At 43.0% G+C, this 25,424-nt stretch overlaps 1 pseudogene; it reads left to right on the top strand.

Moving 5' to 3' along the window:
- LOC112672646 (guanylate cyclase 2G-like) overlaps window positions 1-24,329 on the top strand; it is a 45,396-nt pseudogene extending 21,067 nt beyond the window's left edge.
- Window positions 24,330-25,424: the final 1,095 nt, after the last annotated feature.

Genomic DNA, 25,424 nt, shown 5'->3' with positions numbered 1-25,424 from the left:
AAAGATCACTGTAGTGTCTGCAAAAAAAGATTAATAATAACAGTAGTAGTAGCAGCTAAAATATATTAATGCTTATTTTGCCTACTTTCCGTCACTTTGTATTCACTTATTTAATTCTCACAGCAAAATATAAAGTAGCTCTAGCATTATATCCATTTCACAGATGGAAGGTGAGTAGTGGGGCCATGTCAGTGTGGGCCAGCATCCTGAGGCTGTCCTCGTCACCCTGGGCTACAATCCAGCCATGCTTTGTAAACTCTCTGTGCTGGCTTTCACCGTAGGAGGAGACCACAGCAATGATGTGGGGGTGGGTCTCAGTGAGGAAGTCCCTCCGTCTGACACGTGGACAGAAGGGCATGGGTGGTCATCATCTGTCAACCAACAGCCCATTCATCACCAAACAGAGTCCTCTGGGCGAGGCCTGGCCTGGGTGTTGGAAGGGACACAGGGTAACACATGAGCTCTGCCCTCCCGCAGAAGAGGGCCATTGGCTCTTGGACTGACTTTGGTAAGTCACTTCCCCTCTCTGGACCTCAGCCTCCATGTGAGTTTAATAGATGAGGTTGGCCTGATTGATATCAATGAGATTTCTTTTTTTCCTCGAGTATTTAATCGATCTTTACTTCGGAGAAGATGAGTCTTACTTGTGAAACTTTGGTATCTTAGGTTATTACCAAAAAGATAGACAACTGAAGCCTCCCATGACGGCTCCTCACAGATGACCCTGGGCCACTACTGTTGGTTAGTATTTCAGTAAGACTTCATTGAGCATCTCAGAAGTGTTTGCCTTACTCTGGGCATTTTCATAGGAAGACGAGGACTTGTTTTTATCTCTGAGTGGATTAAAATGTAGCTACAGGAAAAAAAAAGGTCAGGAAATGTACATCTAAAATTGTGTGGTGGAATGTTATAAAATAGGAGGATCTGACTTGGCATCCTCTTCTACCCTGGGCTCTTCCTTCCTTCCCTTCACCCCCTGTCCCTTTCCTCCCCACCAAGCCCAGGGAAGGACTCTAGACTCCGGGGACCTGTCTCCTGACCCTGGCATTATATGTATTGCCTCTGAAGAGGAAACTAGTCAGTTGTCCTCAAGTAACTTATGAATAACTAATAGGTTCAGCTTTTTCAGTTGGCATTTGGTTTTCAAGACGTTTGTTAACCCAAAGTTTTATCTGGAGAGATGCTGGGGTAGATGAGAATGGCACTGTGAAATGAAAGTCTCCCTGGTGCTCTTCAGTCATGCGGGTCACTCAGTCTATCCCCTGCTCCATGCTAGGGAAACCAAAGGTGCAGCTTGGTACCTTGTCTTAGAAGGACTGCTGTCTTCTGAAGTGGGGCATGCATATTATGGGATAGTGTAAGGAACTCATGGTGAGTTAGGTCAAGGCACATAGAGGCCCTTTAAGGCCAATTTCTCTGCCAGCATTCCTTCAAAGGGGACTAATGGAAAAAAAATAATAAAATTTTAAAAAGGGGGACTAATGGAAAATTCACTACAGCTTCTCAGAGCTTTCCCATTGGTGACTTTGACACGAACCCAAGCACTGGGCTACACTCTGTGGGTCAGATTGTGCTTCTGGCCATCATATATCAAATCATAAAAGCAATTCCTCTCCTAATGTCTATTTGAGCAGAACATTCTATGCCAGGTAACAGAGAGATCCTTAGATGCTACAGACTTTTCAAGTGAAGAAACGTATGTTGGTTGAGCACCTAATTTGGCTCAGGCCCAATTTTGGGCATGGGGGGCACAGAGGAATAGACTCATTGTCCTGTCCCTAAAGAGTTTAACCCAGTGGAGCCAGCCTGGGAAGGAGCTTTGGAGATTATAAAACTCTTCTTGAGTCAGGGATGGGCCTTCATTTCTAAATAAGAGAAGTCTTAGTGGATTAAGAGGAGGAGGACAGTTTGGCATAGAAATTGTCTTGGTGGTTTGAACTCCTCTCCACTAGTGGCCAGGTGACCCTAACTACCTTGAGCCTCAGTTTCCCTGTGTATAAACTAAAGAGCGTCCATCGAAAGATGAATGGATAAAGAAGATGTGGTTTATGTATACAATGGAATATTACTCAGCCATTGGAAACGACAAATACCCACCATTTGCTTCGATGTGGATGGAACTGGAGGGTATTATGCTGAGTGAAATAAGTCAATCGGAGAAGGACAAACATTATATGGTCTCATTCATTTGGGGAATATAAAAGATAGTGGAAGGGAATAAAGGGGAAAGGAGGAAAAATGAGTGGGAAATATCAGAAAGGGAGACAGAACATGAAAGACTCCTAACTCTGGGAAATGAACTAGGGGTGGTGGAAAGGATGGTGGGCGGGGGGTGGGGGTGACTAGGTGATGGGCACTGAGGTGGGCACTTGATGGGATGAGCACTGGGTGTTATGCTATATGTTGGCAAATTGAACACCAATAAAAAATAAATTTATAAATAAAAAAATAAAGAGAACACCAGTACTCACTTAATGGAGTTGTTGCAAGAAGTAAGTATGCTTAGCACCATGCCGGCCCCATATCAGGTGCCAGGAAATGTTCATTGTTAGTAGGAGCAGTAATGTTACTATTATGGATAACTCCATCAGTAGTACTAACTAGTACTAAAAACATGTACATTTAAAAGTTTCATTCTCATGAAGGACCTGGATGGCTCAGTCGGTTAAGCATCCAACTCTTAATATCAGCTCAAGTGAGGGTTATGGGATCAAGGCCCATGTTGGGCTCCGTGCTGGGTGTGAAGTCTGCTTAAGATTCTCTCTCTCCCTCTTCCCTGTGCTACTCTGCCCCCCACTCACACACGAGTTCTCTCTCTCAAATAAATAAATCTTGAAAAAGAAATTTCATTCCCCCAACAATCCTCTGGGATAAGTCAGCACTGTCCAAACAATGCCAGCTACACGTGACTATTGGCTAGTGGCAATGTGGCAAGCTCAAGCTCACTTGTGCTGTGTGAAATTCACACTAGATTCAAAGACTTGATAAAAAAAAAAAAAACCAGAATGTAAAATATCTCACTATTTTTATGTTGGTTACATGCCAAAATAAGTTTTTTTTAATACATTGGCTTAAATAAAATATATTATTAAAATTAATTTCACCTATTTAACTGAAAAATTGAAAATTATATGTGTGGCTTATATAGTGTTTCTCTTGAACAGTGCTCTTAATAATTAGCAATTAACTTCACTATTAATTCTTCTTTCTTTCTTTCTCTCTTTCTTTTTTTTTAGAGAGAGCAGGGAGGGACAGAGGGAGAGAGACAGAATCTTAAAGCAGGCTCCATACTCAGCAGGATTGGATCTCAAGACCCTGAGATCATGACCTGCGCCAAAATCAAAAGTTGGATGCTTAACTGACTGAGCCATCCACGCACCCCCACTATTAATTTATCTTTAACTCCAGTATTAATAATATTATTTACTACATTCTCAAGAGGAAACAGTATGAGTCTCGGTGAAGTGAAGTAACTGCCCAACTGGTAAGAGGCAGGTTGGGATTTGCAGCCAGTCTGCCTCTGAAGCCTAGGTTCTTCCTTCCATGTTACATTTCTTCTCTGTCAAGTACAAGAGTCCCCAAATGTGGGATCCAGAAACAGGAGCCCTGTGGGCACTCCTCCCTCCCAACTCTTCAGTAGAGAAATAAAAGTAGTTAGCAGATAGGCTGCTAATAGAATTGTCAAAAGTGCATGGAATCTGGCACATAAATCATAAACCTCTCATAGTTCTATCTGGTCTGTAACAATATACATGAAATCATACATTTCCACCAAGACAGGGGAAAAAAAAAAAAAACCTAAAGAGATGTGTGCCATCTCTTAGAGAGAACTATATTCCTAGGATTTCAACCATCCCTAAACACCTCATTTATGTTCTAATGGAATGAATTCTGGTAATAAACCTGGATATCAGGAGTAATCAGTGGTGACTGAGTAAAATGTCTCCTGCCTGGGGTGGGCCTGGCGCTAGCAAGGGCAGAGACAGTTGTGAGTACCTGGGACAGGCCTGCTGCATGGGGAGGTCTCCATGAAAGGAGAGAGAATTCTGGATTGGATACAGGTCTCCGCAGATGTCAAGCCTCAACCTTGGCTTCTTGGAGCCTCCCTGGAGAATTCCAAAGGCAGCTCCAGCCAGGCCCCTTCAGGTTTGGGTGGGTGGGTTGCAGTTCTAAAAATGTAATTTATCATCTCAAAAAACAAACACTGAATTTTGGGCTGGGAGTGGCGTATCCACTGTCCTGCTTTCTACGTTAGCCTGTACTAGTCACTGTGGTGACTCAGTCTTCCTGCTAAAGCAGGACAATGACTCAGACTGTGATCACTGCTGGAGAGAGAGCTGAGTCCCTGATCTGGTGACCATGAGGCCCAAGGCCCCCTTCCTGGGTGCATAGTCCATTCAAGGGCTCCTCGATTTCCTCCTTGCTGGAACCACCGCTGCCTCCTGTACCACACCCATGGGTAACTTCACCCCCTCCTCAGCTGGGCTTGAGACATTTGAACCTGGCTGTTCTTATAGAATGGTGTTAGGAGAATGGGTGTGCTTTTTACCCTCCCCCACCCCATACAGTTTTCAGGGTACCAGAAACAGTAAAATCTAATGATTTAGAAGCAGCTGTGCTTTGAAGGCAACCCAACCTGGGTTTATATTCCAGCTCTGCCCTCCCTCTGTGGGAGCAGTTTAAAACCATGAGTTTCCTCATTGAAAGCAGAGAATGACAGTATTAACCTATTTCCTGGACAGATGAAATTTGATGCTACGTATAAAGCATGGTGCATAGTACAAAGTGCTCAAGGAAAGGTTCGTTGTTATTTATTTGCTCATCATAGATCCAGATCAAGGTATGAATTTTCACAGAGCCATGTGGCTTCAACGCAATGTTCAGTCATTCCTCATCTTTGCCCTTCAGAGCGGTCTTTCATCAGCCACGGGGCATTTGTGCAGTTGGCCAAGGGTGGGGACTTGGGAACGGGACAGCAGCTTCTCAGCTCTGCTCCACCACAGGCCAGCGATGGGACTGGGGGGCAGGTGAAATTCTTCGTTTCTCCTTTTCCTTATTCTTTGTGAAATGAGGTTGACAATAATACCACCTGCCTTTACAGGGCCGCTGGGGGAATTACATGAATTGGTTTATGGAAGGAACTTACAAAAACCAATTATATAACCACATAAGGTTAGTGCTATAAACTTAAAAAAAAAAAAAAAAAGATCCAGTAAGACCCCTTGGGAGAGACCTGGTCATGTTTACTCTTGCTCCGAAACCTGTTGGGTGAGGCAGATGTGCTGAGGCCCATGCTTCTCAGGCTGATGCAGGTAAATGGTTCCATTACCTCATACCTGGAGCATCCTGAGGCTGCTGCCTCTCTCCCAGCTCCCATGCTAAGTATTCTGAAAATGGTTCAGAGATTCAGATCAAAGATAGAACCTTTTTGTCTGTACTTTAAGTCTGAGAAACTGGAAATGTTAGATGAATATTATGGCAATGTCTTATAGTGAAACCATAGAGGAAGGTAAGGAAATGAAGACCCCAGGATTCAGTGGGGTCTTCTGTCTCCCTGTACACCTCTGCATACTTCTGAAATGCAGTCAGCCCTGCCCACTTAGCCTTCATTTCACTGCTGCTAGTCTGCCTTGGGAAATCTCAGAGAAATACCAATATCTCTCAATCTGATCCTGCTTCAATTGTGACAGATCTCATTTTCAAATTTATCTCCTCATTATCTGTCCTTCCCAAATAATTTGCTTCCCTCCTTGATTCTAGGTCTTTAAGATGCTCCCTGCCTATGAAAAGATCTGTGTGCTCTGCCCTCACCTCCTTGCCAAACGAGCATGCTCTCTGCCTTGGTGACTTACCCTTAGTAGGTTCTTTCCGTTGTCACTCTTTCTTCCATTCTAATCATGCTCTTGCTTTGGATTCCTTAGGATCAGGCTTGCCTTGTACGACCTGTGATCCTTGTAGTTAATATAGGCTCTTATGTTCAGGTCTAAGCATTAGATTTTTCTTTTTCTTTTAAGATCCACAGGTGATTTTAATGGGCAGCCAAGGTGTGGAACAATGGGGGGTGGGGTCAGGTGTTCTCAGGCTGTGTGCACATGAATCTCCTGTGGATCGGGTGAAAATGCACAGTCTGCTTCAGTAGGTTGGGGCAAGGCCTAAGACTCTGCATTTCTGCCAATCTCCCAGGTGATGGTGCTGCTGGCTCCCAGGCTAGATTTCAAGTAGTGGGCATCTAGGCAGTCCCATCTCATAGACGGTCAAATTGAGGCCCAATGAGATGAAGTATCTTGCTTGAAGAGACCGAGTGGTAAAGTGGAAACATGAATGCAAATCTTCCGACTCTAGTGTTCCTTCTGGGCCTCTTCATAAATAATGGTGCTTTATTATCTATTACAATAATAATAGATATAAACCCTTAAAAACACAGTGGATGACATGAGAATTTTTCAACATTCCTCATTTTATTGCCTTTCCCTTGCAAAATGCTCAAATCGGACTTTTAAGCGCGTATAATAGAGTATAATATTCTGTTATTATAGAATCATTATATGTAGGTAGGAGTAGAATATAATTTGCGACATGTAGATAAAAAAGAATATTCTTAATTACATAGTGTGTTTCCATATTGTCAATATACTTTATCATATTTATACACATTTTTCATGACAATTTATGGAGAGTATTTACTTTGTGTCATGGACCGTGTCTGGTGCCTCAGGTACATTATTACATTTATCCTCCATGGCCATCCTGTAAGGTAGGGATTATTGTCACCTCCATTTTGAAGAAAAAAAAATGAGGCCTACAGCATAAAGTAACTCGCTCTGTGCTCTTAGAGTTGGGATTTCAATTAAGGAGTCTGACCACTGAGTCAGCCTCTATTTTATTTAGCTTATTTATTTTAGGCTGGCCTTGCCTTCACAGGTCCACACTGGAAGGCCAGAAATAGTCTTCCCCAATCGGGTGACCCTACCCAGGTTGACTCATGGGCAGGGGGCTGTGTCAATAGCTCTAGAACAAATGAACATGGAGATGGGGACATTTCCCTCGCCTGAGTGTGTTTCTGTTTCTTCCAGCAGGGTCCATTGGCACCTGCTCTAATTCATTAGCTTATTTTCACTCTTCCAGGGCATGCCGTTCCTCCACAGGAGCCCCCTGGGGTCCCATGGCAACCTGAAGCCTTCCAACTGCCTGATGGACAGCCAGATGCATGTGAGGATGACTGGCTTTGGGCTATGGGAGCTCAAGTCTGGCCGGACCTGCAGAACATACAAGGGACTGACAAACTATTTGGGTAACTGCTGGCAGACCCCCTGCCTATCAGCAGAGTGGTAACAGGGCGCCTGACCCCACCCTTTCCTGAAGCTCACTTGCACGTGTACCCACCCGCAGGAGCCCTTCCTCTGGAGCTGACTGAGTGGGGCTGTTCTATTCACCCAAGGAAGCAAGATCAAAATAGCCTCCAGGGTGGTGAGTCCATGGTGTGGTGTCAGAGTTAGGAGGCTGGGTCTCATCCTGGTGGAGCTGGGTGGCCAGAAGCAAGTCACTTCCCTTCTCTTTAGGCCTCGGTATTCTGATGCATCATCATCCTGTGCCCTCACTCAGCACGCACCATCTGCAGGCACTTTAAAGACGATGAGTGCCATCCTCTTGGTGCTCCAGTTTCACTTGAGAAGCTTTAAAAAATACGTAGGTGGCTAGGTCCCGCCCCAGATCAACTGAGTCAGAATACCAGAAGGTGGAATCCGGGCATGGGCAACTGTATGGTTTTTTAAAAGCTCTCAAATGATTCTCATGCCTCGTTCAGGACAAGACATTCTGCTGGTAGTCCAACCCTCCTTTGCGTTTGTAAATGCAAACCGAGGCTTGGACTCTTCCTACTAGTCGTCCACAGTTAACTGAGCACCCTGAAGTCTCACCTCACTAGTATCCCAAGGCCCTGAGCACCCCTCTCTGGAGCAGCCCCTTGCCAGGAGCCTGGCTGTGCCCATATGGGGAGTTTCTGTAACGTGGGACACCTGGATGCCTTCCTGAAAAAGACACAGCGGGAAGTTCTGAAAACCTGCTAGTAGCTGCCCTATTTCCCCACCCCTCAATATATTTTCTTTTTTTTTTCTTTTTTTTTAAATTTTTATTTATTTATGATAGTCACAGAGAGAGAGAGAGGCAGAGACATAGGCCGAGGGAGAAGCAGGCTCCATGCACCGGGAGCCTGATGTGGGATTCGATCCTGGGTCTCCAGGATCGCGCCCTGGGCCAAAGGCAGGCGCCAAACCACTGCGCCACCCAGGGATCCCAATATATTTTCTTTTAGTGATTGTAACCTACAATGAAATAAGCCTATAAACCTCACAGCAAAAAATTAATTGTAGGTCATATAAACTACCCGGAACACAGAGATCTGTAAAGCCAGGATGCGGCTTGGTGGTTCCCCAGGGCCGGGGGTAGGAGGAACAGGGAGCGGCTGCTTGATGGCTATAGGATTTTACTTTGAGGCCATGGACATGTCTTGGAACTAGATAGGGGGTGCTGCTTGTATAGTATTGCGAATGTACCACATGCCACTGAATTGCTTGCTTTCGTGGTTAATTTTATGTCCTAGGAATCCTACCCCAATAAATTAGTTTCTAAAATGTAGACAAGACAGAAAGGGCAAAGAAAAATGAAGACGTCTTATAAACTCACAGCCAGGTGTTAGCCACAGTTGACACGTTGTTGTGAGAGCCCTTCCTGGCTGTTTGCTCTGTATTTGCATACCCAGGGATCCCCATCTGCCCTTCAAGTTAGGGACCTTAGGGGCTAAGGGGCTGGAGGCTTGCAATTCTGTGCTTTCCTGAGAAAGAGGGGTGGCTTTTTTAGTTCTGCTTGCTCCTTTCCCACTGCATGCTTAGGACACATCTTGCTTTGCAGAGTTCCACTGGACGGTCCCAGAGCTGTTGCGGCTCCCAGAGGCCCCCTGGTCGGGCACCCCAAAGGGAGATGTGTACAGCTTTGCCATCCTGATGACAGAGCTGATCCACCACCAGGACCACGGGCCTTTTGACGATCTCGATGAGGTGCCAGATGGTAAAGATGAATGAAACTCTTTGACAGGCTTTGGTCTAGCTTTTATTTTTTAAAAAAGAATGTTATTTGTTTATTCATGAGAGACACAGAGAGAGAGGCAGAGACACAGGCAGAGGGAGAAGCAGGCTCCCTGCAGGGAGCCTGATGTGGGGGCACGATCCCAGGACCCCGGGATCACAATCTGAGCCAAAGGCAGACACTCAACAGCTGAACCATACAGGTGCCCCTTGCTCTAGCTTTTAAATGCTGGGTTTGTTTTTTATTTTAACTAAATGTTTATTACTTTATGGTTTATTTCATTGCTTTTCCTTTTTAAAGCCTATGGTGTTTTTTTTTTTTAATTAAAAAACTAGAGGCAGTTGGCTTATAAAAACAATCGTGGAATTTGGAATTACATACTTTATTCTATTACGGCATTCAGGGTGATCCTGTTGGAAAATGAGATAGGTCCCAGAACTTCTGTTCATGACATCCTCTCCCGGCTTTCCATTTAGGGAATGAAAGCTAAGCCCTTACAGTGGCCTGCAAGACCACCGAAGCCCTCTCACCTGGTCTCTGTGACCTTCTTTATTAGTGTCCTATGGCTGTAATAAGTTAACCACAAACCTGCTGGCTTTAAATGATGGAAAACTATTTTCTTGTGGTTCTAGAAGGCAGAAGTCCAAAATCAAGATTTGGCAGAATTTTGCTCCCTCTAGAAGCTTTAGGGAAGATCTGTTCTCTGCCTTGTCCAGTTTTTGGTGGTGACACTAGACTTCATCGGCTTTTGGCCAAATTGCTTCAGTCTCTGCCTTCACCATAACGTGGGCTCCTCCTCTGTATAGCTGTCTTCCATCTGTGTCTTATAAGGACACTTGTCATTGGATTAGGGCCCACCTGGAAATCCGAAATGATCTCCTTAACCCAAGATACTTAATTATATCTGCAAAAACCTTTTCTTCAAGTAAGGTTCTGGGGGTGAGGACATGGACATATCTCACTGGGGACCACCATTCAGCCCAGTATGCTTTCCTAATCTCACCCCCCGCCCCATGCTTTGCTCCTTTCATTCATTCATTGCTGGCCGTGCGCCTCCCTCACGCCAGGCACCTTCCTACCCCAGAGCCTTTGCACACACGATTCCCTCTCCTTGGGTAACTCTCACCTCATATTTGTATATACAAATTTACTTTATTCTTTCTTAAGGACTACAGGATTTTTCATTGTAAGGGCATGCAGTGTATTATCGATTGATACACATTCTGGTTGTTTTCCATTTTTTTGCCATCATAGTTGCTACAATGAGCAGCCTTGTATCTTTGTGGACAGGAAACTGAAGAGATAAATGTATTTTAATTGTATTTAATTTTTTTATATAAATGCTACCCAATTGTCTTTATAGGATATATTCAGGCTTATTTTTGGCTGAGTTGTCTCTTAACACACATCCTGTCATGGGGTTAAGGGAAGAAGTAGTGGGAGATAAAGCAAAATTTGATCAAGATTGATAAAATTATAGGAGGCTTAACCACCGACACTATTATTTTCCACCTTGGCCATATATATTGCTTCAGTCTCTGCTTTCACCATAACCTGGTGAAATTACCTGGGGGACTTTAAAAAGTGCTGCTGCCTGGATCTCAGCCAAGAAGATTCTGATGTCATATGTCATCAATCTGTGTAGCTGCCTTGGCATCAGGATTTTCTGGTAATTCCAATGTGCAGCCCACGCTGAACACCACTGTCTCAGAGTGAGCCCAAGGAAGTGTGCGTCTGTTGATTTCTTTTTTTTTTTAAGATTTTATTTATTTATTCATGACAGAGTGAGAGCGAGAGAGAGGCAGAGACACAGGCAGAGGGAGAAGCAGGCTCCACACAGGGAGCCCCACGTGGGACTCTATCCTGGGTCTCCAGGATCACACCCCCAGCCGAAGGCGGTGCTAAACCTCTGCACCACTGGGGCTGCCCCGTCTGCTGGTTTCTAAGTAAACTCAGCTCACCTTTCTCTCTCGACTTTTTTTTTTTTTTTAATCATTTTGCCTACAATTTCTAGCCCATTCCTAGGGGCCAACCTCAAGTGTCATCTTTAGATCTTTATGCATTCCCTGGAGACTTTTTTTTTAAGTCAGGAGCCTTTCAGAATGTATGTGGTTGCTTTAAAAATGGATCCCAGTTTTTATTTTATGGCCAGGTGAAATAGAAGGGAGACTAATCCAAAAAGGTTCATCCCAAATCCAAGTGCAACTGATGTTGGAAGCAAGAAGCTATACAGATCCTCCCAGACTGAGCCCAACCAGGAGCCCATCCACAGATGCCAAGCTCAGGGCCATTGGATTACACCAGTTGGGGTGGGGAGACCGTACACAGTTGGTATGTTTGCCTTTCACTGTAGTCCTATGCTCACATAGTTAAATGAAAGGTGGCCATATGGGATTTTGTATACACAGGACTGCAACCAGGAAAAGTACAAGGTGCACCTAATTTATGGGCAAATACACTTCTTCTATTAACTTCTCATACTTCCCTACAAACAATCCTGGTACTGGGAAATGAATAGATATTGATTCTCTGCACATACTCAACCAGTGGTTTTCCAATATTACTAGGCATCAGAATTACCTGGAAGGCTTAAAACACAAAATTGCTGGGTCCTACCCTCAGGGTCTCTGTCTCAGCAGGTCTGGGGCGAGGCCTGAGAATTGAGGTTTTTATCAATTTCCCAGGTGATGTAGAAGATCTACCATTTGAGAGGTACTGACCTAGTGTGACTCTGGACTAGCAGTGTCAGCCTCCCCTGGATACTTGTTAGAAATCCATATTTTCAGCCCCAACCCCAGGCCTTCTGAGTTGGAAACTCTGAAGGTGAGCTCAGAATTTACTTTTTAACAACCCCCAATCCCTGATTCTGATTGTGCACCAAAGTAGAATGATTACAATAGAGTGATCCTGGATGGTTAAAGATTACAGGACGGCTGCACATTACTAGCTCATAAACGTGTGTACTCTGAGGTGCAGACCCACAATTTGAATCTGAACCCATGGTTCAAAGTTTTATATCAATTTATTTATTCTTTCATGGCATTTCTTAAAGCTGAATATGGGGAAGCAGAGGATGCAGCAATACTAATTCTCCAGTCACTTCTTTAAAACTATTGTTGTATGTAATATTCCTCAGCCATTAGAAATGACAAATACCCACCATTTGCTTCGATGTGGATGGAACTGGAGGGTATTATGCTGAGTGAAATAAGTCAATCGGAGAAGGACAAACATTATATGGTCTCATTCATTTGGGGAATATAAAAGATAGTGAAAGGGAATAAAGGGGAAAGGAGAAAAAATGAGTGGGAAATATCAGAAAGGGAGACAGAAGATGAGAGACTCCTAACTCTGGTAAACAAACAAGGGGTTATGGAAAGGGAGGTGGGCAGGGGTGGGGGTGACTGGGTGATGGGCACTGAGGTGGGCACTTGATGGGATGAGCACTGGGTGTTATGCTATATGTTGGCAAATTGAACTCCAATTAAAAAATATGTAAAAAAATAAATAAATCACACAGAAAAATAAAACTATTGTTGTACCATGTCTCAAATTACAATTTGTTTGGGACCAAACAAAACAAAACAAAACAAAAACCCCACAATTACTCACAGTATATCCTTTTTTAATGTATATTTTTTTCAGGTTACTTTTAGGCATTAAAAATGTGCATTTAAACACAAGTATGTATATTGACAAAAACAAGATAATATTTTACACAGTTTTGTGACTTGTATTATTAAGCCACACTTTGTTCAGATGTCCTTAGTTTTCTGCTTTAGAGAAAAGGAGGGAAGGAAGGGCAGAGGGAGAAGGAGAGAGAGAATCTTAAGCAAGTGCTGAGCCTGACATGGGCTCGATCTCACAACCCTGAGATCATGACCTGAGCCAAAATCAAGAGTCAGATGCTTAACTGACTGAGCCACCCAGGCACCCCCAGATTTTCTTAGTTTTTAACCCAATGTTCTTCATACCTCAACATCCTATCCAGGACACCATACAGCAATTAGCCATCATGTCTACTCTATGCTCTTCAGGAATGTTTCTCAGAGCCTGTCCTTAATTTTTATGACATTGGAGTTTTGAGGAGTACTGACAAGGGATTTTGTAGAATGTTTCTCATTTGAGATTTATTTGATTATTTTTTTCTTCATGGTGAGACTGGGCTTATCTTTCTTGGGAGGAAGTCCATGGAGGGAAATTGTCATGTTCGTCACATCATGTCAAGGGTACAGCCAACCAACATGACTATCACTGTCGAGCTGGACCTGGATGAGGTTTGTCTGGTTTCTCCACTGTAAAGTTACACCTGCTTTCCCCTCTTCCTGTATGGTCCTCTTAAGAAAGATGTCACTATGTGAAGCCCACACTTAAGGAGTGGGGAGTTGTGTTCCACGACCTTGAATGGAGAATATCTAAGTAAATTGTTTGAAATGTTTCTCCACAGGAGGTTTATCTGTTCTCTCCCATGTATGTATTTATCCAATTCTTGATATTAAGAATTCTTAATATCAAGAATTGGATAAACACAATTAATATCATTGTATTGGTATTGCATTATTATGCATATCTATATCATAATATGTGTATACATTTGTATATTACATTATATATTTATTTTATCCTCGGAGTTATCATCTAACACGACTTTATTTTGTTGCTCAAATTGTTTCATCTTTGACCATGCCATTTCAATTGACCTCTATGCACCTTTGACATATATCCATTGCTGTGTTTTGACTTATTTTGTTAAGGACTGCCTTACTTCCTGGCAGTAGAAGATGCTCAATCTCATCTTGTCATGTCATGACCCTAGAATCAGCCATTTCTTCAAGGACTCTGGTTCTTTTTTTTTAATAAATTAATTTTTTATTGGTGTTCAATTTACCAACATACAGAGTAACACCCAGTGCTCATCCCGTCAAGTGCCCCCCTCAGTGCCCGTCTTTTTACTGGAGAATGATATTAGAAACCAAGCCCCAGATGCTGAGTGTGCTAGCTGCTGCTGGGGTGATGTTGCTTCCAGCACCTCCCAGTGGACTGAGCAGGAAATGCATGTGTGTGCACTAACCTCTGCGTACCCATTTCCATATCTGTATCTACTCGTCTGTATCTATATTAAGCTAAACACGAGTTCATACTGACATTTCCAACATCATTGCCACATGGTTCATTTATTCTAGTCTCCCTATCGCTTATCCATGACCTCCCTTTTCAACAATGAGATCCTGGCTCCCACCATCTGCCATCCATTTATTTATTTATCCAACCGCAGCATATGTGTGTAGGACTTTCAGAGTTGTTACTCTGTCCCCTTGTGAGAAGCAATCTTGCCGACTAGAATATCGTGATTGTAAATGGGTTCTTCCATTTAGCCTTAATGATCTTAAGTCATTCTTTTGTCACGGTCTTCGTTTATCCTGAGATTGTCCAATACCCTAACTGACACTGTTGAGGATTTTGTGTGCACAGAGAGGTTTACTCTCTGTGCTGTAAAGTTCTATGGGTTTTGGCAATTACACAGTGTCATGTACCCACCTCTACAGTATCATATAGCAGAGTCTCATCACTCTAAAAAAATCCCCCATGCCTCACCTGTTCAACACCTTCTCTGCCCCAAACTCCTGGCAGCCTCTCATCTGTCTTCTCTCCATATAATTTTACCTTTTCTAGAATGTCATATAGACACAGCCATACAATATGTAGCCTTTTCAAACTACTTTTTATACTTAGTATAACATGCACTTGGTTCGTTCATGTTGTTACACCCATAATATTTTTATACCAAAACAGGTATACATTGTTTTCAAATGATTATTTCCTCTACAAAACCTGGTTAATCAGAATGTTTAATAAATGTCAGTAGAAGTCAATGCAGAAGTGAAAGAACTAGATTTGCAAAGTAGGACACGGAGGCAGCATGTGGGGGTAACACTATTATTCATTAAAATAACTTTAATGTGACATTTCGTATGGAATGCAAATTGTATAAGATGCACTTTGGGGATTTCCAACCCCAAATTCTTATACATTCCTGAAGTCACATAGACATATGCTTTGTTTCAAGAGAACTTCTATTAGAAAAAAAGAACACAGCTTAGTCTAAGAACAGATTCATTAGAAGGCACTTACATGTTTTACAGATGGACTCTTCATTTTCCAGGAGGATTCAGAATATTTCTCATCAATTATTCAGATTTCTCCGACATTCCAATTTGTTCAATTTATTTAAAAATTCAGTTTACAGATTTAAGAGCACATATGTGTAAAGTGAAGTGTACTAAATGGCATGAAGTTTGCAGACATTTGGCTATCTACACCCCACATGAATTTCAGAAATCATCAAACGAATCAAAGACCCCATGGCATCAGATCCACTTCGACCTTCCCTGTCTGAGGAGGAGGGCAATGAAAAGATTGTGCTCATGGTGAGAGCATGTTGGGATGAATCTCCAGAGAAGAAGCCCACCTTTTCCTCCATCAAGAAAATTTTACGAGAAGCCAGTTCCAAAGGGTGAGTCGGATGTGCGACATTTTCTCCTAATCATTTAACCATTAGAATTTTAAAACTATATGGCTGTGATGGCTCCTGTGTGGCTCACTCCATTCATTCATTCATTCTCCCACTCATTCATTAATTCATTCATTCATCATATACCCACTCGATGCCTGCCACATGCAAAGCACTGCGTTCCATGCTGGCTAATGAGTGATAAATTCTGCCTTTGTTTCACAAATGACACAAAAATGTATCAGACATCAGCACTTCCATTGTCCTCCTTTGTCCACTTCAGATATCACTAATCAATCAAGGCTCCCTTTCCCAGGGAATTGTGACATAACCCCAGAATCTTTCCCAAACCAGTATTCCAAGGGTCATGTCTCATCGGTTGTGACTGGACTATGGGATAAAAAATAATTCACCAGCCTTAGAATGAGTCATTAACTTAAATTATTCATGCCCCTCTCAAACAATTTCCTCAACAGTAGTTTGCTTCATATTAGGATAATTATGTCATCTTTCGGCACATTGAACATATACAGGCACAGCCGTGTTAGAAGTAGCTTGAGTTGATAGAAGAGCCCTGGGCTGGGAGTCTGGCATCTACTCTAAACTTGGCCATTCTGCTATGCATTCTTAACGCAACAGCCCTGTACTCTGCATTTTCCACACCAAAATTGTTTTAAATGGTATGTCTCAGGTCAATCACAACTTTATTTTTTTTAAAGATTTTATTTATTATTCATGAGACACACACACACACACACACACACAGAGAGAGAGAGAGGGATCCCCTCAATCACAACTTTAACTCAGAAAATCTGGTTTCCCGTGTTAAGGTGAGTCTATTTCCTATGTAAGCCTCAGTTTCCTCATCTGAAAAAAAGAATGATTTTTTAAAGACACTTTTAAAGCAAGAGCCTATAGGATCTAGAAGTGGGGATCCCTGGGTGGCTCAGTGGTTGAGCATCTGCCTTTGGCCCAGGGCATGATCCTGGAGTCCCAGGATCGAGTCCCACTTCAGGCTCCCTGCATGGAGCCTGCTTCTCCCTCTGCCTCTCTCTCTGTCTCTCATGAATAAATAAATAAAATCTTAAAAAAAAATAAAAGGATCTAGAAGTGCCCCTTACATCTGTCATCTGGAAAGAAAATGGCTGGTATTATTTAGGGGTAAAAAAAGACCTGTCCTGTCCTGAAATCTGCATCTTTGACTCATGATCATGATCATGATCTGGAGCATATGGGGAAATGGGGGAGGCCACTGTTTGTGGAGTGCCTGCTGAGTGCCAGACACAACTTTCGGTGCTATGTACCCAGTATCATTCTGAACCCTCAGAATGACCCTGGAAGTGTGTATTGTTTTCCTCATTTTCCAGATGAAGAAACTGGTGCTCAGGGAAATGAAGGGTGCAGGTCCAGATCACAGAGCTGGTCGAGGGCAGTCTCTGTCCTGCTGCATGGCCTCATTGTCATTGTCATTTCGCTGCTGTCCATTGGCAGCACTGAAGTAGGGAACCTTAAGAGCAAGACATATTTTCTTTTCTTGGAATGTATGGTTGGAAGTTCTGCTCCACTTTGGCCCTAAAGTTTTTGGAAAAAGGTGTTAATTATGGGGGGTTCTTTTAAGCCACGTGAGCATCCTAGACAGTATGGTGAGCAAGCTGGAGATGTATGCCAATCACCTGGAGGGTGTGGTGGAAGAGAGGACAAACCAGCTGATGGCAGAGAAGAGGAAGGTGGATCGGCCTCTGTCCACAATGCTGCCAAGGTATTCCACAGCTCGGGGGTGGCTTTCCAAAGGACCCAGGAAGCAATAGCATCACTAAGAGGCTCCACGTAGACAGGACAGCCTTTTTTCCCCCTTTAATAAGAGGAAGTCGAGTCCTTCTAAAATGGGTCAAGCATTTTGCAGGCATTTTGGTCATCCTGTAAAAGAAGATAGAAGCAAAGGCTCTTGAATTCATGAAACTAGACAATGTTTTTTACAGGAAAGATGGTGGCTGCAACAGCCGGAGAGCGACCACTAGATGGCGCTCTGGTTTCATGAGTCTGATTATTAGCTAACTCCCCAGTATTTGTGATCTACTCCAAAACCTTTCTTTGCAGAATACAATATGCACCCATGACTTCAGACCCCAAAACTCGCTTCATTTTTGGCTCTGATTGCATCTGTACACTCTCCAAACACTTGGCAGGAGCATCTGCTATTAAAATTCCAGCACCCTTCCTGTGTGTCTTGAGGAAGAGACAGGGTCGGGGATTTGAAGGCGTTAATGAGAGACTGGTTAAAGCAAAATTACTGACTTGTGGGTTGGTGGTTGCTTACTTTTGCTCCCACAGCTGCAGATTGAATCTTTACAATCCAACTCTATAATCAATAGAGGAAAATGAGATGCCCTCAGGGAGAAAGTCTTTATCGTAAGGGCATTTCTGTGACCTGCTTCCACCTCCTCCAATTTATACTCACCAGTGGGAATATCTCTTTAGGTAAAATGCAGGGAGAGAAATGGGAGTCAATCCCTTTAGATGATGGAATTTTGTTGACCAAAATCCCAATCCATTGAAGCAAAAGGTCTAGAAGGATGACTTTGGAGGGGTTTGTAGGAGATGGGATAAATAAGAGTCTATTCAACATCAATCCCTATTCTGTGGTTTCAGCTTCATCAGAGAACAGCTCATAGCTGGAAGGTCCATAGAACCAGAACCTTTTGAGTCTGTGACAATCTTTTTCTCTGACATTGCTGGATTCACAAAACTGTGTTCCCTCAGTCCCTCCTCCCCTTGCAAGTCATAAAGCTCCTTAATGACATATAGAGTTTATTTGACCAGATCATTAAAAACTATGATGTGTCTAAGGTGAGACTTCTGGCTCCTGGGTTGGGAGGGAACACGTTCTCCTTGTCAGCTGACTCCAGGGCATGAGTGAGGGTGGACCCAGCCCTTGATGTCAGCCAGGGAAAGGCTCTATTTCAGGCTAGCAGTCCATCTTGGTTCATGGCAGAAACTCAATATTTTATTCCTGTTTGTTTTCTTGGAAAAGGGCTTGATTAATCACAGATGTATGTCCTTGTCAAGAATCACCAGTTGCTCCTTGATTCCTTCCATTATTTTATCTCACGGTAAACACATTTCCAAAGAGGCACTGACTTTCTACTGACCTATCCCTCCAGCTTGCTTCTGAATATATTTCCTTTGTATTCAGAGAATCTCATATTTACTTTATTAAAAGTTGTCTTTGGACTTTGTGTGAATCTCACTTTTGTGGCTGTGAGCCTTAGCAAGGCAGGTGAAGACCGACTCCCAAGTGTAGACTATCAGAACTGTGATGAAAATGAGAAACAACCATCTGCCTAGTGCTGCTCAGGAGGGATGTATGAATATGGTCACCCAGAGTCAAAAATGATCTTTTGGGGAAGGATAGCAAAAACAAATAATTTGGCTTCATTCAAGTGGTGGTAATGATGGCTGCTTCAGGTATTTTCTGAGTTTTCTGATGAGGCCAGATGCTGACTACAGGGTGTCCAAGCTCACACATGCCTGGGGCAGCCATTGGTGGCACCAGCTCTGACCATGATTGGAAGACTCTGCCTGTGGCCCTGGGGCTGGGGAGGTTTGGGAGACAGTGCAGTTATGTCCTCCAGGACATAGTAGTAGTTATTTCCCGGGGTTCCCCACAGATATGCCTCTGTTTAAGGGTGGAAGAAAAGATGCTGTGAATAATCTCAAAGTGTAGGTCACATGTACTCTAAAATGGAAGCTCTAAAAAATAATAAATAAAATAAAATGAAATAAAATAAAATGGAACCTCTGCTTAGGAGGACGTCCTCTGGGATTTCCTCTTGGTGTCATCTTCTCCATTATGTTTTGCATGAGCTAAGACTAAATCAGTTTCAATGTCTAAAGGATGTACCCATGATGGGGAGAGGTAGCCAATAAACAGTCAGACTTGTGCACTGGTTGATTTTGTATAATTCTGGGGTGGCCAATAGGCTGAGCTATTTTTACTGCCTAGCTAATGCCTGAAATCCCACATCATCTTTGGATTCTGCTTGATGGCAAATGTATCTTTAAAGTTTACACTTGTCATTTATTTTCTATTGTGAATGAGGGATCTGAAAGCTGATTTTATTAGGATTTATTAGAGGAGAGAAGAGGACAATTCAGGCAGATACATGCATTTATACCTAAGTATAACAATGTATACATATGTATAAATGTACCTAAGAACTCTTCTATGGGGTGAAGACCTTTCAGGTTGGGTAACATGAATTCCACTTGATGGATGCATGGGATCCTTCAAGATTTACCCTTTTCATATGCTGCTGCCTGTTTAACTGGTTTTGAACTTGAGTGGAGGAAATATGGTCACCACCACTATCAGATTTCAGAGGAGAAAGCAGTGACTGTGTGCAGGAGGGCTTACAGAAGGAAGGCTTTGTGGAAGAACCAGGACAAGAGCAGAAACTTGTAGAAATGCTGGGACATGGGGGGCCTCAGCTGAAGGCCACTTAGTTCCTTTATTTTCAGGGTGAAATGATTGGAGATGCGTACGTGGTGCTAGCAGACTTCCCATCTGCAATGGAAGCCAGCATGTGGATGAGATTGCCACAATGTCTTTGCACGTTCTCAATGCCACTGTCTACTTCCAGATTGGGCACATACCTGAGGAGAAGCTCATGCTCAGGATTGGCATCCACACAGGTACACAGCACTGGGACTTATGATCCAGGTATGCCAGCAGGTGGTTCTGGAGTCAAGCCCTAGGTCTGAGGTGTTTAGGACCGTGAGGTTGAAGGGTAACATCTTCAAGGAAAACAAAAGGTTGACTTGTCTTTGTGAATGTATTTCCAGCTAGCTAGATTACTTGGTAACAGCAAAGACACCCAGAGACTCCAAGCTGTTGAACTGAAAGTTGAGGGGAGACAGGATAGTTATATTGAGGTGCCTCCCCCGCACCACCCATACCTCTACATCAAATGCTCTTTGATTTGGTCTATTTTTTGTCAAACCCATGGGCACATGACCTGTGCAGAAGTGACTAGCATTTGGTTTAATGCTCTTCTGTCTTAATTTCTTAGTTATTAGTATAATATAATATCATAATATTACATACAATATACAAATATATACAATATGTAATATAACATTGCTATAGTATTGATAATAATTGTTAATTTTCTTAATTTATTAATAATTTTGGGATGAGGGGTTCCTTATTTTCATTTTAGACTGGGCTCTATAAGTCGTGTAACTAAACCTGCTCCTAACTGTCCTCCAAGGCTTGACTAAAATAAAACCTGACCCCTAATCAGACCTAATTACTCCCATGTTTGTGCTGCAGTTGCTTTGTTGACATCTCTAGCGCATGAATTACATCGTCATTAACTTCTGTCTTGGCTTGGTTGTTATAACAAAATACCACAGACTGGATGGCTTAAACAGCAGTGACTTACTTTCTCATAGTTCCGGAGGCAGGGAAATCCAAGATCAGGGTCCCAGCATGGTTGGGTTCTAGTAAAGACCCTCTTCCTATCTCACCAAAGGCTGCCTTCTGGCTATGTTCTCACATAGTGAAGAAAGAGAGAGAGCTCTGGTGTCTCTTCTTCTTATAAGGGCACTAATCCCATCCTGGAGGCCCTACCCTCGCGACCTCATCTAAACCTAAGTACCTCCCAAAGGCCTTTGTATTGAGAGTTAGGGCTTCCACAAGTGAATGAGGGAGGGGGTTGCAAGCATTCAGCTCATCATATTTGACTATGTTGTTTCCCACCAGGAGTCTGGATTCTGTAGGTTGCCTCTTTGTAAACTCAAAGGTCGACTGCCAAGCTCTGCCTGAAGAGGGCACTTAAATATTTGTTGAATGGCATTTCTTGGCTTAATATACCTCAAGCCCTTGGGAAATGCAGAATGGCTATGCCCTTCTGTTCTCCTGTGTGTAGGTCCTGTGGTGGCTGGTGTGGTGGGAACCACCATATCCAGGTACTGTCTGTTTGGGGACACTGTGAACATGGCATCCAGAATGGAAAGCAACAGTTTGCATGAGTATCATTTACAGTATTTTTCAAACATGATTTTTCACTGTCCCTCCAGTCCCCTATCTTTCGCCAGAGGGTATTTTTAGAAAACCCATTTTCATTTTGTCTACTGTTTTCCATTTGGAGGATAATATCATTATCTCCTTCAGACAAAGTTGATCACAAACTTTGTAGACAGGGTTTTGCACAGTGCTTTCTACGTAACACACATGACTACTTCCTTCTAAGATTTTCAATTCTAAATAGTCAGGTACACATATAATAGGGCCATTTAAAGGAAAAGCAGGAGTCAGCAAGCTTTATCCATTCAGAGCCAGACAGTAAATATTTTAGGCTTTATGGGCCATAGTCCCTGTTACTTAACTACTGTTTTAGTGTGAAAGTAGCCATTTATAATTTGTGAATGATGGGTATGGCCATGTTCCAATAAAACTTAATTTGTAAGCACAAATGATGGGCTTGATTTGGCTGGTGAGTGGTAATTTACCCATCCCTAATGCAGAGTTTAGTTTTGGTGATGCAGAATGAATCTATGGCCAGGAACTCCAGCGGATATCATATTCTTTTGCTTTACAGTAATTTTACTGCATTAATTATTGCTAGACAGCATGTTATTTATTCACTGAGACATTTATCAGCTAGAAAAAATTATTAAGGATTTAAGTTTCAAAATATTTAGGTTAAGATTCTTCTGAATTTCTAAATTTTCCACAATATATGAAAACGTGCAAAAATATTTTTTTCTTCTGAGTACTTCATGGTTTAGGCTAATCAGCCAAGTCTCAAACACTGATTTAAACCTCTCTTTAAACTTGTGTGTCAAGATTTTTAGGAATAAATCTTGAAAGTGGGGCTGCTGATGTAGGATCCAAACCTGATTCTAGACATAGTGCTGGTTGTGAACCACATTTTCAGTGATGTGTCCCAGCTCTGGTACCATCCCAGGAAGCTTGAGGAGTCCAGTGGACCTCCATCCATGGGGAGTATGAGATTGCATATGGAGTTAGTTCTGTCTACTGTTTCTAACCTGAACATGTTAAAGCTTGAGCAGCTTGAGCTATCAATAGCATCTGAACAATGTCTGGGTGGTTGGGGGGCCGCACCCCAACTGTTCTAGACTTCAGAGAGGTTGTCTGTGATTTGCTTTAATGAAAGGTGCTGGCAGCCCAAGATTTTAAGCAGTGTAGCATTCCCTCTCCACAGCAGCCCCCAGCCCCCTGCCCGCTGACCCCCAGATGAAAGTCACAACCAAGCAGTAATTAGGCAATAACTGGCTTATGGCAGCTCTCTAGTTCCATGTCTCTCGGAGCACTGCAGCCGTCCTGCTGGCATCGGGAGGGTACGATTTGCAAGAGAGAGGCACCATTCCAGTCAAGGTGAGACCGACTTAGTGCACCCCACCTGCCTCATTGGAGTCTCTGATGGAGATGTTAAGGAAGTTGATGGGATGAGTGCATCTCTGTACTGTGGTATGTGGAGACTGCTGACATCCATGTGGAGGCTCTTGCAGCTGCCAGGTCTTCTTCCTTCAGAGATTTGTATGGTTCCCTCAAAAGGTAAATGCAGAATCTATAACAGAAAACATATTCGTTCCCACCTAGACCAACCCCCTGGGGGATGCCTCTTTTCTCTTGGTCACAAATGGTCTCTTGGCTTCTGCTTGAACACCCCAGTCTAGTCTTTCATTAAGCAACAGCAAGTAAAAGCCCAGGAATTATAATGCCCACATTTCCTCTATGGATCCCTTCTCCTGAGTCTAATGTTCCCAGATAGAGGAGACAGAGGCCCATTGGCTTGAGGACACTAGGACCCTATCTCAATTCATCTAAATGTCTTTTCCCTTTCCTCTTCTTCTCCTCCCTCCAGGCTGGCTGAAACACACCATGATGCAAACTCACCTTTCTGATAACCATCGGCCTTTGGTGAGGTTGGGGATGGATGTTCTCAAGAACATCTTGGAGATGTTCATGATGGAAGTGGTGGGTGTTTACCATGATGTTAAGTGTTTGGGTGGGTAGGGGGATTCATGGAAAGACGTGAAAGGGAAGGAGTGAGCCTGGCTCTTGCATACTGTATTTGATCAATGGACTTCAGGTAAGGGGAAATTGTTTCTAGAAGGCAGTAGTCTAGACCTAGCTTTGAATCTTGTTCCACTACTTACTGGCTGTCTGATTTGGGGGCTTGGTTGTTTTTCCAGTAAATGAGAATAATGATAATACTTCCCTCAGAGGGTAGATGTGAAGATCAAATGTGAACATGTATATGAGGTGCTTCACTTGATGCTCTACTGATCATAAGAGCTCAATAGATTTGATTATTATTTTTAAAAGACTTCCTTTGCAGCAAAATTCAACCTTAACTTCACCTCCTAGGCCATTGCAGACTACCCATATAAGCTTATCAGTAAAGCCCAAGGAAATAAAGATTTCATCTATAATGAGGCCTTTCCCTCACTGAGGCTGCTCCTGCCTACTTGCAGTTTGGCTCAGAACAGCATTTCAGTCAACAAGCAAGAGAGACCGACTGAGTTGTCTGTTCAGAGACCACATTTCACAGGCAGCCTTTCCTCCTCTGTGACTCACCAGCACTCTTCTTTGCTTCCACAGGGCAAAGGAGAACAAACAACTTTCTGGTTGGAAGGCAAAGAAGGCTTAACTATTCCACTCCCCGAATTTACTGAGGAGGAAGCTAAAATCTTGGAGAGCTTCTGAGGTATTTTCTTTAAAGATGTTTGTGGGATCCCATGAAAGTCTAAGGACCAGTCCTTGTGATGCATTAAAAATCCCATTCAAGAGGGTGTAGATATGGGATATTGAGTGAATCTGCCAGTAGGGGGAGTCATCTAGCTGGCTTGCTCTTCCCACCCCAGAGCTGTGCTGTCTAGACCAAATGTGGAGTTGGATGAGCTGGATATGGTGAACTCATTTCCTGAGGGACCAAGGCTGGGCTGTTGCTCCCAGACCTGCCAGTGAACTTGCCCTAGCTGCCAGATATTTCCGGCCCATTAGCTTGTGAATTTGCAGTGATTCCAATTTCATTCTGGGAGAAAGGAAAGCCAGAGAGCAAAACCTGGAACTGCTGGTTCCACCCTGCCCTGCCTTATTTTTCTAGGGGCTGCTCCCTAAACTTTAGTTACCGGAAGGCATTCCAGAAATGTTTTCTGGAGATAAAGCTCTATCCAAGATGTGAACAACCACTGAAATCCAACAGGATCAGGCCATTCCAGGTAGACTGGATCTAGGCAGTCAGTCAGTCCCCGGAAGGCCTGATCCTGAGCCCTGACTTCCTGTGAGCACTGAAGTTTCCAAATGGAAATGTCACAGTCTCAATTTATTGCTTAATTTCTTTCCTATCCAAAGCAAAGGAATGAAGATAGGCTTTGCTTTCAATCAAGGCTTGAATTTTAAGTGGAATTTTCCATTGATTTATGAAGTGTTTAATTTTTTCCAATCTCCAGCAGACAAAGATGAACCCATCCATTCCGCTATGAATACTTCCCCCTTTGCCCAAACAATAGGATTCCATCATGTCTGTCAGTGATTTTTGTAGCAGACTTATTAACCCATTAATGCACTTACAGTATTTCTCTTTTTTTATCTCTTGGAACTCCTCACATCCAGATTATCTTCCTGGTGGCTGCTCCTGAATGTGGGAGAGCAGTTTGGACGATATATTATGTTTGAGATTTTTTCCTGGTGAATTTCCCAAGACTGAAGAAGTGAAAACCCGTGAGATTGGGAATGTTTTCTTTGTTACTTGACCTGTGAGCTGCTTTTGTAGAGAGATTTTTTAGCTCTGTATAGGAA

The sequence above is a fragment of the Canis lupus genome, chromosome 28 (assembly GCF_003254725.2).
Source record: "Canis lupus dingo isolate Sandy chromosome 28, ASM325472v2, whole genome shotgun sequence".
NCBI lineage: Eukaryota > Metazoa > Chordata > Mammalia > Carnivora > Canidae > Canis > Canis lupus.
Note: the sequence above shows the minus strand (reverse complement) of the source record. Positions and strands in the feature narration are given on the sequence as shown.